The sequence below is a fragment of the Dasypus novemcinctus genome, chromosome 13, assembly GCF_030445035.2.
Source record: "Dasypus novemcinctus isolate mDasNov1 chromosome 13, mDasNov1.1.hap2, whole genome shotgun sequence".
In the NCBI taxonomy this organism is placed as follows: Eukaryota; Metazoa; Chordata; class Mammalia; order Cingulata; family Dasypodidae; genus Dasypus; species Dasypus novemcinctus.
Window position 1 is genome coordinate 38,227,186 of NC_080685.1, and position 13,567 is coordinate 38,240,752.

Genomic DNA, 13,567 nt, shown 5'->3' on the forward strand with positions numbered 1-13,567 from the left:
TGGTTTGTAACTCCACTTTTTACTTCCTACAGGATCTCAAAGCCAAATGCATAACATGTAATAAACCAATGACTTAGGACTCATAATGTATAAATATGTAATTTTTGACAAGACCTACATGAAGTTAGGGGAACAGAGAGATACAGAAACATAGTTTCTGTGTGCTATTGAAGTTAAGTCAGTATCAAACCAAGATTGTTATGTATTTATTTTTTTTCCATTTTTTGTCTTTTTTTTTTAATATTACATTAAAAAAATATGAGGTCCCCATAAACCCCCCTACCCCCTCACTCCACTCCTCTCCCCACAACAACAACCTCCTCCATCATCATGAGACATTCATTGCCCTTGGTGAATACATCTCTGAGCATCGCTGCACCTTATTATCTTTTTAATGTCTTCAGTTTGTATAGTGATGCCCTCCCTTTTCATCCTGATATTGGTTTAATATGCATTCTCTCTTTTTTCTAGATCAGTCTTGCCAGGGACTTATACATTTTATTAATACTATCAAAGTAGCAGTTTTGAGGTTTATTGATTTTCCCTATTGTATGTTTGGGTTTTTTTAATCATTAATTTCTGCTTCCTTTTTTATATACTTCCTTCTATATCTTGGGTCATTTACTGTTCTTTGCTAGCTTCTTAGTGTAGAGCCTTAAATCACTTATTTCCAGCTTTTCTTCTTTTTTTAGTATAAAACTTAAGCTTTGCAAGCCACAAGTTATGTTACAGGTCATTTTTATTATTATTCAGTTACAACTATTTTCTACTATGCTTTGAGATTTCTTCTTTGACATAGCTCTTCAGAGGTATATTGCTTAATATCCAAACACGTGGTTATTCTATACTGTATCAGTCAGGATTTAACCAGAATAGAATCAGTAGGAGGTAGATATATACCTATAGAAGATAAATAAACAGATCCTATTACAAGTGATTGGCTTCCACAATTTGGGGGACCAGCTAAGCATTCTTTACAGTGCTTCTTTTTGTCTAATACTGGAGCCATAAATCCACAGGCAGGGAGTCGAGAAAGGCAGATGATTGAATTGGATGCTTTCAAGATGAATCCTTACCTGATGCACTCTGAGCCACTGAGAGACATTGAGACTTCAGGAGAGAAGAGTTTTATTGCAAAGCAAATGAGTAGAGATCAGGAGACAAAGTCTAAAATCTGCCTCCTGTACTAAGGAGGCAAAGGTTTTTATAGGATTCAGAAAAAGGGAGGTGGGGACAGAGATGTCATTGGCTGGCCTCACGTGCAATCTATATCATACAAGTTAGGCTATTTGCCATTGGCTGGTTATTTGAGGAGGGGGAGGCGGGTGGGCAGTGGGCTAACATTCAGACCTCAGACTCCATGCTCCCTTTCCAGTCCGGTATCTTTATTTCCTGTGGTTTCTGCTCACTGTGATTACACAACCAGAGTGTTCTTGAGTTCAGGCTTCTCTGTCACATGCTTGTTTCACTAGGCTTAGATAAAACAAATAAGAAAAACAGGAGCTTGCCTTGCAGTTAGGCAAGTCCTTCATTAATAATTGATAGTTGTAACAAGTGCACTGTTGTTAGCTACAAAATGAAGACTGTATAGTTCAAAATTAAAGCATCGTCATTGTAAAAGACACAAGGCATCTGGGTTACATTTCAATGAGTTTCATTAGTTATAAACATTTGCTTCTGGCCTCATATCAAAAGGTTAATGTACATAGGATTACAGTTTAGTGAATTACAACCTTTACTAATATTTGAATTTTCTATACTATAATACATCAGGAGATCAGCAACCATTTAGGTTATAATTCAATATGGTATAATTATGTATGTTAACTCAGTTACATCATGAGTAGGCTATAATCCTATGATGATGCACTGAAACCTAAGTCCATTCCTGTTGCGCCTGACCTTGGTGATAAGGGCATGCTACAGAAGCCACATCTTTCTTTATGAATCTAAACATGTACATGGGCCAAGAGTCAGAGAGACTGAAGAAGATTCAGGGTAGAAGAGAATACAGTTGGCAGGCCTAGCTATTGCTTCATGCCAATGAAGTGAGTCAGCATCAGCTTGTCTGCATCAACTTGATCAGCATCATATTTGTATTTGTGTGAATCAAGATGGCTGCTGCCTCCCTTCCACACTTCAATTCTCAAGGGAGAATCTCCCTTGCAGCTTCCCTAACAGGAAAAGGGAACTCTGGGAAATATAGTTCAGCCTAACAAAGTTGGCCTATTACAAATCTGTCACCAATATTTTCCTTATTGGTTTCTAGATTAATTTCAGTATAAACAACATATTCTGTAATTTTAAAATTTGTTGAGAATTGCTTTCTAGCCCATTATATGATCAATTTTCGTAAATGTTCCATGTAAACTTGAAAAGAATGTGTATTCTGCTCTTTTTAGATTGTCCCATGTTTGTCAAGTAAGTCGAGTTTGTGAATTATGTTCTTCAACTCGGCTTTATCTCTGATATTTTTCTGCTTGTTCTATTCATTACTAAAATGGGTATGTCAAAATCCCCAACTATGACTGTAGATTTTTATATTTTTCCTTTCTCTTTCATTCAATTCCTATATTATCAGGTGTAGAAATATTTAGGATTTTTATATCTTCCTGTTAAATTGACCATTTAATCATTATGACATGTCAAGTTTTATTTCTAGTAATACTTCTTGTCTGACATTCAATGTTGTCAGATATAAATTTAGCCACACCATTTTCTCTTGGGTTAGTGTTTCTATGGTATATATTGTACCATCCTTTCCCATTCAATTTTCCAGCACTTATATTAAAATATTAAATTTTAATATTTAATGTATTCCTCTTATAACCAGCTATTTTTAAAGAAAATAAAGAAAAATACTATAAAAGGAATATATATTTAGGTAAAAACCTATATTTATTTAATATAAAAAATAAATCACAACAAATTATTATTTTAATGGGCAAATATCACTATTAAAATATCCTAAAATACATGTTTTTATTAATTAGCTGCTTAACATACATTTCCACAAATCTAATTTCTGCCATGTTGTTAGCTATGTACTCTTTGATCATGGGTTCCAATAACAACAATTTTGTTCGTGTCATTTTCTACAGGGAGAATAGAGATATAAATTAGTCATTTCTCCAACATGGTTCTTCAAAATTTATTATTATTATCATTTTAGAAAAGTTATTTTACCTTCACTTATTATTGATTATTGGTAATGACATATACATTTTAAGATTGTTATTGTTAAATATGGGGAATACTCTACCAAGTTTCTTTCAGATATTAGCCATAAGATTTCAGAGTATTTCACATTTGCTTACACAGTGACTGTTCTTAAATATTTAAATATTCTTTGAATTGATGACACTCACTAACCAGTTTGTGATCAATGTCCTTGTTTTGCTACAGAATTATGATTTTTATTATATTTCTCAATGTCAGTAGTTAAATCAGCGAAGATTTAAATCTTTTCCCAATATATGTATAGGATCACTCTTATTCATTAATTAGATTATCAAACAATAAGAATCCTATTCAAATATTTCTGTTTGAATTGTTGTTCTTACTCTTAGTGAATTACTTCTTTTGGTAGCATTACCATAGTACTTATCATTAGCTGGCATTCAATGTATTTTATTGCTTTAATTTGATTACAGGCTGTTTCCCATCTTAGTTTCTTGGCTGCTGTGTTAGTCAGGATTCTCTACGGAAACAGAATCAACAGGAAATATCTGTAAATAGTATGAAATTTTATAAAATTCTCTCACAGGAATGTGGGGATGCACAAGTACAGATTCTGCAGGCAGGCTGCAAACCACAGCCTCTGATGAAAGTCCAATGAAGGTTCTTGAGTTTCTGGGAGATGTTGCCTGTCCAAAGATGAGCTGGGAAATTCTTTCTGAATGCTGGTATCATTTCCCCTTTAAGACGTTCAACTGATTGGATAAAACATCACTCATTGCTGACAGCAATTTCCCTGATTGTTCATAGATGTAATCAGCCATTTATGCAGTCAACTCACTGACGACTAAAGTCCATAAATGTCCTTGTATTACAATTAACTCAGTGCTTGCTTGACAAACAACTGGGCATAATTACCTGGCCGAGTTGATACATTGACTTAATCATCATAGCCGCTATGACAATTATAACACAATGGTTTGCTTAAATTCATTTTACCTGAATTTATCATCTCACAGTTTCAGAGGCAGGCAGTCTTGCTTGTTCCTGGGGTTAGTAACATTTTGATGGACTGATGATCCTTAGGTTCTTTGGCCTCCCATCACATAGTGATGTATTCTTCTAGGTTCCTTTGACTTCTGCCTTCCTCTCCTTTCCGGTGGCTGTCTCCCTGTGGCCTTCTCTAGAAGTAATATGATTACTTCTACAGTAATATGATTAAGGCCAACCTCATTCAGTTGGGCCACATGTTAACTAAAAATATCTTCAAAAGGTCCTATCCATAATGGGTTCATACCCACAGGAATGAATTAAGACTAAGTACCATTTTTACATATATTTTTCTGAGATACATAACTCAATCTGCCACACTCCCCACAAATAATATTTATTCCTTGAAGGCAGAAATTTGTGTCTGATTTCTTCAGTCATAAGACTGGTAATGGCTCCCTGCTGTTGGTAACCCCAGAATATTGTTGCACCATCCCTCATATTCCTTTAACCCTCCTACACTTTTGTCAGTATTGCTTCAGTAAATTCCTCTCAGTACTCTGTTTGAGCATACATCCCTTTCCTGATGAGACAATGAGTGATTCAGTTATTGGAGCTAGAAATGGATTCAGGAAAGAGATCCTTAAAATGGGATTGTGAGATTGGGTTGCTCACATAGTTAAGGAAGAAATGGGATACTAGTAATTAGGGATGCCAGACTTACCAAATAAAAACACAGGACTCCAAGTTCAATTTTTCAGTTTTAGATAAGCTATGTTTAGTTTAGCTATCTATAAATACAAACATATGAAAAATTTTTCATGAAAGGATGTCCCCTACAATATTTGGGATGGTCTTAGCAGCCTCTCCCCCTTCCCCAGAAGTAATCAGTTTTACCCTGGACAAAAGTCTTCAGTGACTGCACTTGAAGTTGTGGCCTTATAGGGCATGCATATTGTCCAACACCCATAGCAGCCAGATGCCAGTATGGCCACAGAGATAGCAAGGCTTAGGAAGGAGATAACCTCTACACCAACAGGGTTGCAGGATTTTGTCAAGTTCTACCAGCAAGAATGTGGAGAGCATATATTAAGTGGATTCTTAGAATGATAGACAACAAAAAACAAAATATAAGACTTCATTTGGCCAAATTTATTAATGAGAGGGCACTCACCTAGAATTGAGGATTTAGTATTTTGGTTTGAACATCATGGAGTACATGAATAGTTTTACAGGTTGTCTAATTGAAACCTGGACTCAAAGTTTGCCTATAATTAATGAGATTGATATGCCATAAATTACCTGGCATTCCTTCCATAGAGGAAGGAATCCAAAGACTCTAGGAGATGGAACTGTTGAAATGGACCTATTTCTACTTAGCCATCCTCTAACCATACCATCTGGGAGAGCCATAAGAACAATCACATCACAAAGAGTTAAGAAATACCTTAGGAAGATGGTGGGGGAAGGAGGGTCAGAGAAGAGTGTTGGTCCCATGGGTGCTGAGTACATGTTTGAGGTGATGAAAAAGTTGGAGTAATGGCTATTTTTTTCGCAATTACTCTTATTATTAACAACAGTCATCTTTTATTTATTTATTTATTTTAGGAAGTACAGGGGATTGGGAACCTGGGATCTTGTACATAGGAAGCAGGCACTCAAACCACTGAGCTACACCTGCTCCACAGACTAATGGTATTAGTGATAGGAACACTATAAGGTGAATGCCATTAATACCACTGAAATGTATAATTGAGAGTGTTAAAATGGAAATTGTGAGTTATATATATGTATATAACATACATATATATGTATGCTAGTGCAATAAAAAGTTTTAAAACCAAAAAAAAAAAGAAGAAAAGAAATTAAACACCAAACAATAGCTTTCTTTTATTTATTTATTTATTTTTTTAAGATTCAAACTTTTATTTTCGCACAATGGTTTTTGGCTTAATTACATTACATTTTATTGTCTGTCATTTTATGGTCTGTCTATTCTGTCTCACTTTTCCATCCTTTCTGATTTTGCAGGGATCACTTCCCTAAAGTAAACTACCACTCAAATCTTTTTTTTTTAAAGATTTATTTTATTTCTTTCTCTCTCCTTCCCCTCCCCCGCCAATATCATGCTCTCTGTGTTCATTCATTGTGCATTCTTCTGTGTCCACTTGTACTTTTGTCATGCCACACCAGGAAACCTTGTCTCTTTTTTGTTGTGTCATCTTGCTGCATCAACTCTCCATGTGTGTGACACCACTCCGGCACAGCCTGCACTTTTTTCATGCGTGGTTGCTTTCCTTGCAGGGTGCACTCCTTGTGCATGGGGCACCCCTACATGGGGGTCACCCTTGTGTGGCATGGCACTCCTTGCATGCGGCAGCACTGCCCATGGGCCAGCTCATCACACATATCAGGAGGCCCTGGGCATTGAAATCTGGGCCCTCCATATGGTAGGTGGACACTCCATCAGTTGAGCCACAACCACTTCCCTCAAATCGTTATTTCAGGTCTACTTCTGAGGGAAACCAAACTGAAATGAGCACCTTTGACTGTCATCTTTATTTTTCTGTTATGATAAACAGCAATATTCTGTCTCTAGCCTCCTCCATCATCATTTCTCCATCCTCAGAATTATTCACGTCCTACTTTTTCTTTCATTTTTTTAAGCACCTTTTTTTCCAGCTCATCCAAAGTCACAAGAGCCAGATGTACAACCCAATATGCCAATTAATTAGTTTACAATGAGAACTACAAATTATCCCCTTTTGCCCTAAGGAGGACTTTTTTTTTTAACTTTTTTTAAAATTTCTCTCCCCTCCCCCCCACCAGTTGTCTGTTTTCTGTGTCCATTTTGCTGCGTGTTCTTCTTTGTCTGCTTCTGTTGTTGTCAGCAGCTCGGGAATCTGTGTCTCTTTTTGTTACATCATTTTGCTGCATCAGTTCTCCGTGTATATGGCGCCATTCCTGGGCAGGCTGCACTTTCTTTCGTGCTGGGCGGCTCTCCTTATGGGGTGCACTCCTTGCGCATGGGGGTCCCCTACGTGGGGGACACCCCTGTGTGGCACGGCACCCCTTGCGCGCATTAACACTGCGCATGGGCCAGCCCCACACCAGTCAAGGAGGTCCGAGGTTTGAACCGCGGACCTTCCATGTGGTAGACGGACGCCCTAACCACTGGGTCAAGTCCGCTTCCCTCACTTCCTACTTCATTGGCTATCTTAGAGGTAAGTACATAGCTATATATTTTTAAATGACATATATGTACTCGTTCATCCGCCCACACCCCACCAAACATGAGAGCAAATTTTCATCTGCCTTCATCTTCCAAACATAGTTTTTTGGTTCCCGTTACATTTCTGAGACCAAGAAATTAGTTCCTTGCTATGTTATTGACCTTTTCTCTATATTTCAGAGAAGCTCTACGCAGACCAGAAAATTTCTGGTTTTCTTCAGAAATCGATGAGTGGGAACTTAGAAATGACTATAAAATCTGAATGCATAAACTCTTGATTGTTTGAGTGTTTGGAACACTAATCTATCACAGAAAATAGAATGGAGTCACTGTGAGCAAGGGTGAGACCCAGAACCCTGCCCGTTTTCGTAGTTGACATTACCACTTGAAGTTCAACACCATGCCAGTTTTACTAAGCTTGTATTCTTTAGGCTTGTGTTAGAAACATTCCCCACTCTGCCCTCCCCCTTCTGCCCTGCCCTGGAAGCCATTAATCTGATTTCTGTCTCTGTAAATTTGTTTGCTACTGTACCATGGAGAGGCTAGATGTCTGACCAGTGAGCACCAAGTGACTATGGAAACCAAACTTCCTGTCATAAAGTAGGTATTATCTGATCCATCAAATCATAAAATTGGTGGGCAAAGCAGCATTCCACTGTAAAATGGAAATGGTATATTTAGGACCATGCCAAGGCAAGTCAAGAGGAAAGATGTAGACTATATAAACAGACACTTACTCCTACTGTTTTGCTTTCTCTTCGTCAGTTCACACATAGGAAGTAGCCTATGAGCAGTTAGAGGAGAAGAAAAGGCATGATTTACAAATGGAACTGAATGGTATGTTGGCATTTCCTCTAAGTAGACAGCCACTGAATTACAGCCCCAAGTAGGGGTGGTCTGAAAGATGATAATGAAGGGAAATTCTCCTTGGGAGTAACTTCCAGAGATTCATCTCATTGTTCACTTTGTGAGGAAGACTAGATGGACTGAATAAAAATCTACATTGATTCATATGGAGTGGCTAGCAACTTGCCCATTTTTGAGGTCACTGTATTAGCTGGGTGATTTATCCTGGTTTCCCAGGGGAATTGCTATAACACAATGGAGACAAGGAAGACTCTGTCTTAAAACACTGGCCAGTAATCCTGGTCAGTAGGCTACAAACCAACAAAGATAGGACTGCAAAGACTCAGATCCAGCAATAATGACGTATTGGGGCACCACACCAACTGAAGAGCCCTATCCACCAAGATGTTGGCAGGGGGTAAAAGGAAGAAGAATTGGCTGGTGGAAGAATAAAGCTATGATTATCAACTAAGGCCTCATGACCGCAGTCAAAGTAGTCCCTGAAGGCGTTATGTTTTACATTAATTATTTTTCCGTGCAAGCTTATATGAAGACCGTTGTTAGCAAACTAATGTATTAGGACTCACATGAGTGTATGATGGAAGTTATATCACCCCACAATGATATGAGAGCTAATGGGATGATTGCACATCTGCTAAGTTGGGACCATGAAGTTTTCATCTGAACAAAGAGCAAAAAGTGATGCAAATGGAGTTGACTGTACTGGGTATTTTTCATTGTCCTTCAAAATTTATTCTCTATCACTCTCTACCCTACTCTGTAGCACAGGAGGCTGACATTTATGGAATCTCTTGCCTTCTGCCTTCTAGTTAGATTTAGCCAATCAGACACATTGATAAAAGATTTGAGGGCAGCAGGATGAGGGTAATTGTTCACCAGTTTCCCTTCCTGCTGAATTGACATGGGTTGGCTACAACTCTCTACCAAAACCAAGCTCCTATCTGTAGACTCTTGTACAGCTACACTCTCTCTGAGTTCCAGGAGCTGCTGCCTCCCCTTGCCCTTCAGAATGAGGGCTGGTAACTGCTCCCTGTTGTTGTAAACTCTGGAATACTACACGTCTCTTGCTGGTTTTCCTTAACCCTATGTATATCTTTGTAAGTAGTCTCTTTATCAAACTCTCCTCAGCTACTATTTTAGTGGGCTGTGTCTTTCTTCCAGAACCCTAACATTAGGATAGAGAGAAAAATGTGACAGAGGTAACGAAAGGTGACAGAGTAAAAGAGAATACAAGAGTAAGAAGAAAAACCAGAAATGAACTAGTAAGGGACAATTATTATTATTGAGGAAGAAAAAAAAAGATACTGAAAAGAAGTAAAGACACTACAGTGGCTGACCCATACCATGTAAATCAGGTTGAACCAAGAACTATCACTGGGCAGATTTTTTAATTAAACTTTATTTTTTATCTTTTATTTTCTTTATCTTCAGCTGCCTATGGCCAGGGCCTTGAGACGTCCATTCTGTAGAATTTAAACAAAATCTTCTAGTCAAGGGTTTCTTAATAGTGGCATGATTGACATTTCAGATCAGATGATTCTTTGTTGTGCTGAGCAATGTGGGATGTTTAGCAGCAGCCCCGGTATCTACCCCTAGATGCCAGCAGCAGCCCCATCTTCCCAGTTATGACAACCAACGACGTCTCCAGATATATCTGAATGCTCTTTGCATGTAGGGTGCCATATGAAATATTGCATAATACATACTAATACTAAAGAAATGACTCATTGTTTGTCTGTAAGTCAAATATAACTGGGCATCCCATATTTTCATTTTCTGTATCTGGAAAAGCTACCTGAGAGATAAAATTACTCCTACTCTCCCACACCCACACCATTTAAGAACCACTGCTCTAAGAGAAGTGGATTTGGCTCAACTGATAGAGCGTCGGCCTACCATATGGGACGTCCAGGGTTCAAACCCAGGGCCTCTCCTGACCTGTGTGCTGATGCACACAAGGAGTGCCCTGCCACACAGGGGTGTGTCCCCCACGTAGGGGAGCCCCACATGCAAGGAGTGCAGCCTGCAAGGAAAGCCACCTCACACCAAAAAAAAAAAAAAAAGCACAGCCTGCCCAGGAGTGGCACTGCACACATGGAGAGCTGACACAGCAAGATAACGCAAGAAAATGAGACATAGATTCCAGGTGCTGCGGACAAGAATAAAAGCGGACAGAGAGGAACACACAGTGAACGGACACAGAGAGCAGACAATGGGGGTGCGGGAGAGGGGAGTATAAGTATTGAAAACAATATAAAATGCCTTAGCCTTGTGTAGAGACAAAACATTGAGATATTTTGGCAGAGACAATACATTGATATCTGATATGAACACTTGGGTCCCCTTCTGAATAAACTTCTGAAGACTGGAGACAAGATCTTGCCAGCCACATTCAACTTTGGGAAGACTATACTGACTGCCAAAGCTGTCGTAGTTCAAATGTGACTCCTTGCCCCATGCCCAGCAGAGTTAATTAAGTGACATCGGGATTTCAAGAAGAGAAAGCATTTATTCAGCAAAGGATAGCTTTGGAAGACAGGAAGGCAGTCCTCAAGTCCATTTCCCTGAGTTGGAAGTGCTCAGGGTTTTTATGGGATTGAACAAAAAGGGAGGTGGGGTTGTGTCTCAGTTTGCCACAAGGCTGCCAATGCAAAGTACCAAAAATGAGTTGGCTTTTATACTCGGAATTTTATTTGGTGTAAAACCTTACAGTTGCAAGGCTGTGAAATGTCCACATCAAGGCATCAGCAGAGATGCTTTCTTACCAAAATCAGCTCTGGGGATCCTGGCATCCTGCCCTGTGGCAAGGCAAGACGGCAGCTGATCTCTACCAAGGCCCTTGCCTTCCACTCAAGGCTCACAGTCTCCCTGAACCATTTGTGTGTGATCAGGCTTGTCTCTTTCTGGGCCTCCTCTCTCAGCCTCAGCTGCTCTTCTATCTCCCTGAACCCAGCTGTGGGTGATCAGGCATATGGCTCATCTTCTCAGCCTTGAGCTGCTCAATGGGCCCAGCCCCTTGGAGCTTCTTTCCATGCCTCTGTGCTCTGCTGATTCCAAACTCCAAACCCTCTCTCAGCCCGTTGGCCATTTGGGAATGACCCGAGAGATTATCCAGAAGCATAAGAAGAGAAGCAAGACTGTGCCTGAGGAGCTGGTGAAGCCAGAAGAGTTCAGCAAACACCAGCAGGTGGCCTCCCATGTGGGGTTGCACAGTGCTAGCATTCCAGGGATCCTCCTCCTGGACCTCTTCCTCTCCAACACCAACAATATCCTCACTATTGGGGCACACTGAAATGTCATCATCTTTGACAAAAGTTCTGAGCAAATCCTGGCCACTGTTAAAGGCTGTACCAAGAAATACCAACAGTGTGGTATTTCACCCTTCCCAAGACCTGGTATTTTCATCTTCTCTAGATGCCACTATCAGGATTTGGTAAGTCCCAAACGCCTCTTGTCTACAGGTTGTTAGGGTCCATGAAGGTGCTGTGACAGGCCTCAGTCTCCATGCCACTGGTGACTATCTCCTGAGCTTCTCCAACCAGTACTAGGCCTTCTCTGACATCCAGGCAGGGCATGTGCTCACCAACATGACTGCTGAGACCTCTGGCTTCCCTCACCTGTGCATAGTTCCACCTGGTGGACTCATTATTAGAAGAAAAACCATGGACTCTCAGGTCAAGATCTGAACTTGAAGGAGTGCACCAATGTGGCCAACTTTCCAGACCACTCAGGTCCCATCACCAGCATTACCTTCTCCAAGAATAGCTACTACCTGGCTACAGCAGCTGACAACTCCTCTGTCAATTCCTCTGTCACAAGCTCTGATGTCTGCACAAGCTTAAGAATTTTAAGGCATTGCAGCTGGATAACAGTTTTGAGGTGAAGTCACTGATCTTTGACCTGAGCAGTACCTACCTGGCCCTTGGGGGCATAGATATTCAGTTCTACATCTGCAAACAGTGAACAGAGATTCTTCAGTTTACAGAGCCTGACCATGGAGGTAGCCTTCGGGTACCATGCCAAGTTCATTGCTTCAACTGGCATGGACAGGAGCCTCAAGTTCTACAGCCTGTAGGCCCTGCAACTTCTGAAAGAAACTGGGCCTCATCTCAGTAGTTGGGTAGAGTTAGCTCTGGGGGATGAGTAGGTAGGGAGGAAGGGGAGAAAGACTCCAAGAGGGAAGGAAATGTGCAGGTAGGACACTCGCATCATTCCACTCTGGTCTGAATGGTATCCTGAGCACCACCATCTCCAGGTCTCACAGGGACTGGACATGGACGGAAGAACTGGCACCCTCTGCCAAGGATCTGCGTCAGAGCCCGGTACCTCTCCCACATGCTGGTCTTGAGTGCTGGGGTGGGCCAAAACACATGCACTTGGTTTCCATTCCTGTGAATGGGGAGAGGCTGAGCCATGGGAACAGTGAAGGGACAGGCACAAGAGCATGAACAGGGTTTTGTATGGAGTGATCTAATTTCATTTTTTTAAAAAACAATTTTAAAAAGGGAGCTGTGCCATTTTGATCCCACCATGAGAGAGAAGACTCAAGGATTGCCAGCTGCCCAAGCTGAGGCATGAAGTCCACAAGAGGATGGACCCACTGAGCATTTCAAGGTTGAAGAGACAAGCCCTATGCCTGATTGCACACAACTGGGCTCAGGGAGATGGTGTGCTTTCGGGGAAGGCAGGGACCCAGGCCGAGATCAGGTGCCATTTTGCCTTGCCATGTGGCAGGACACCAGGATCACCAGGGGATGGTTTGGGTAAGAAAGCCTTTCCATCGGTGCCTTGATTTGGACATTTCATGGCCTCAAAACTGTAAGATTTTCCCCCAATAAAATTCCGATTATAAAAGCCAACCCCTGGGAAGCGGACTTGGCCCGATGGATAGGGCATCCGCCTACTACATGGGAGGTCCGCAGTTCAAACCCCAGGCCTCCTTGACCTGTGTAGCTGGTCCATGCCCAGTGCTAATGCACACAAGGAGTGCCGTGCCACACAGGGGTGTCCCCCACATAGGGGAGCCCCACGTGCAACGAGTGTGCCCCGTAAGGAGAGCTGCCCAGTGTGAAAGAATGTGCAGCCTGCCCAGGAATAGCACTGCACACACAGAGAGCTGACACAACAAGATGATGCAACAAAAAGAAACACAGATTCCCAGTGCTGCTGATAAGGATAGAAGCGGTCACAGAAGAACACACAGTGAATGGACACAGAGAGCAGACAACTGGGGAGGGGAGGAAGGGGAAATAAATAAATAAATAATTTTTTAAATGTTTAGGAAAAAAAAAGCCAACTCAT

At 40.9% G+C, this 13,567-nt stretch overlaps 1 protein-coding gene and 1 pseudogene across 1 annotated transcript in view; one reads left to right on the forward strand and one right to left on the reverse strand.

The window, feature by feature from the left end:
* LOC101428943 (intelectin-2) overlaps nt 1–13,567 on the reverse strand; it is a 399,980-nt gene that overhangs the window by 318,564 nt on the left and 67,849 nt on the right. The gene's annotated exons all lie outside the window — the stretch shown is intronic.
* On the forward strand, nt 11,238–12,507 carry LOC101429827 (pre-mRNA-processing factor 19 pseudogene; annotated as a pseudogene).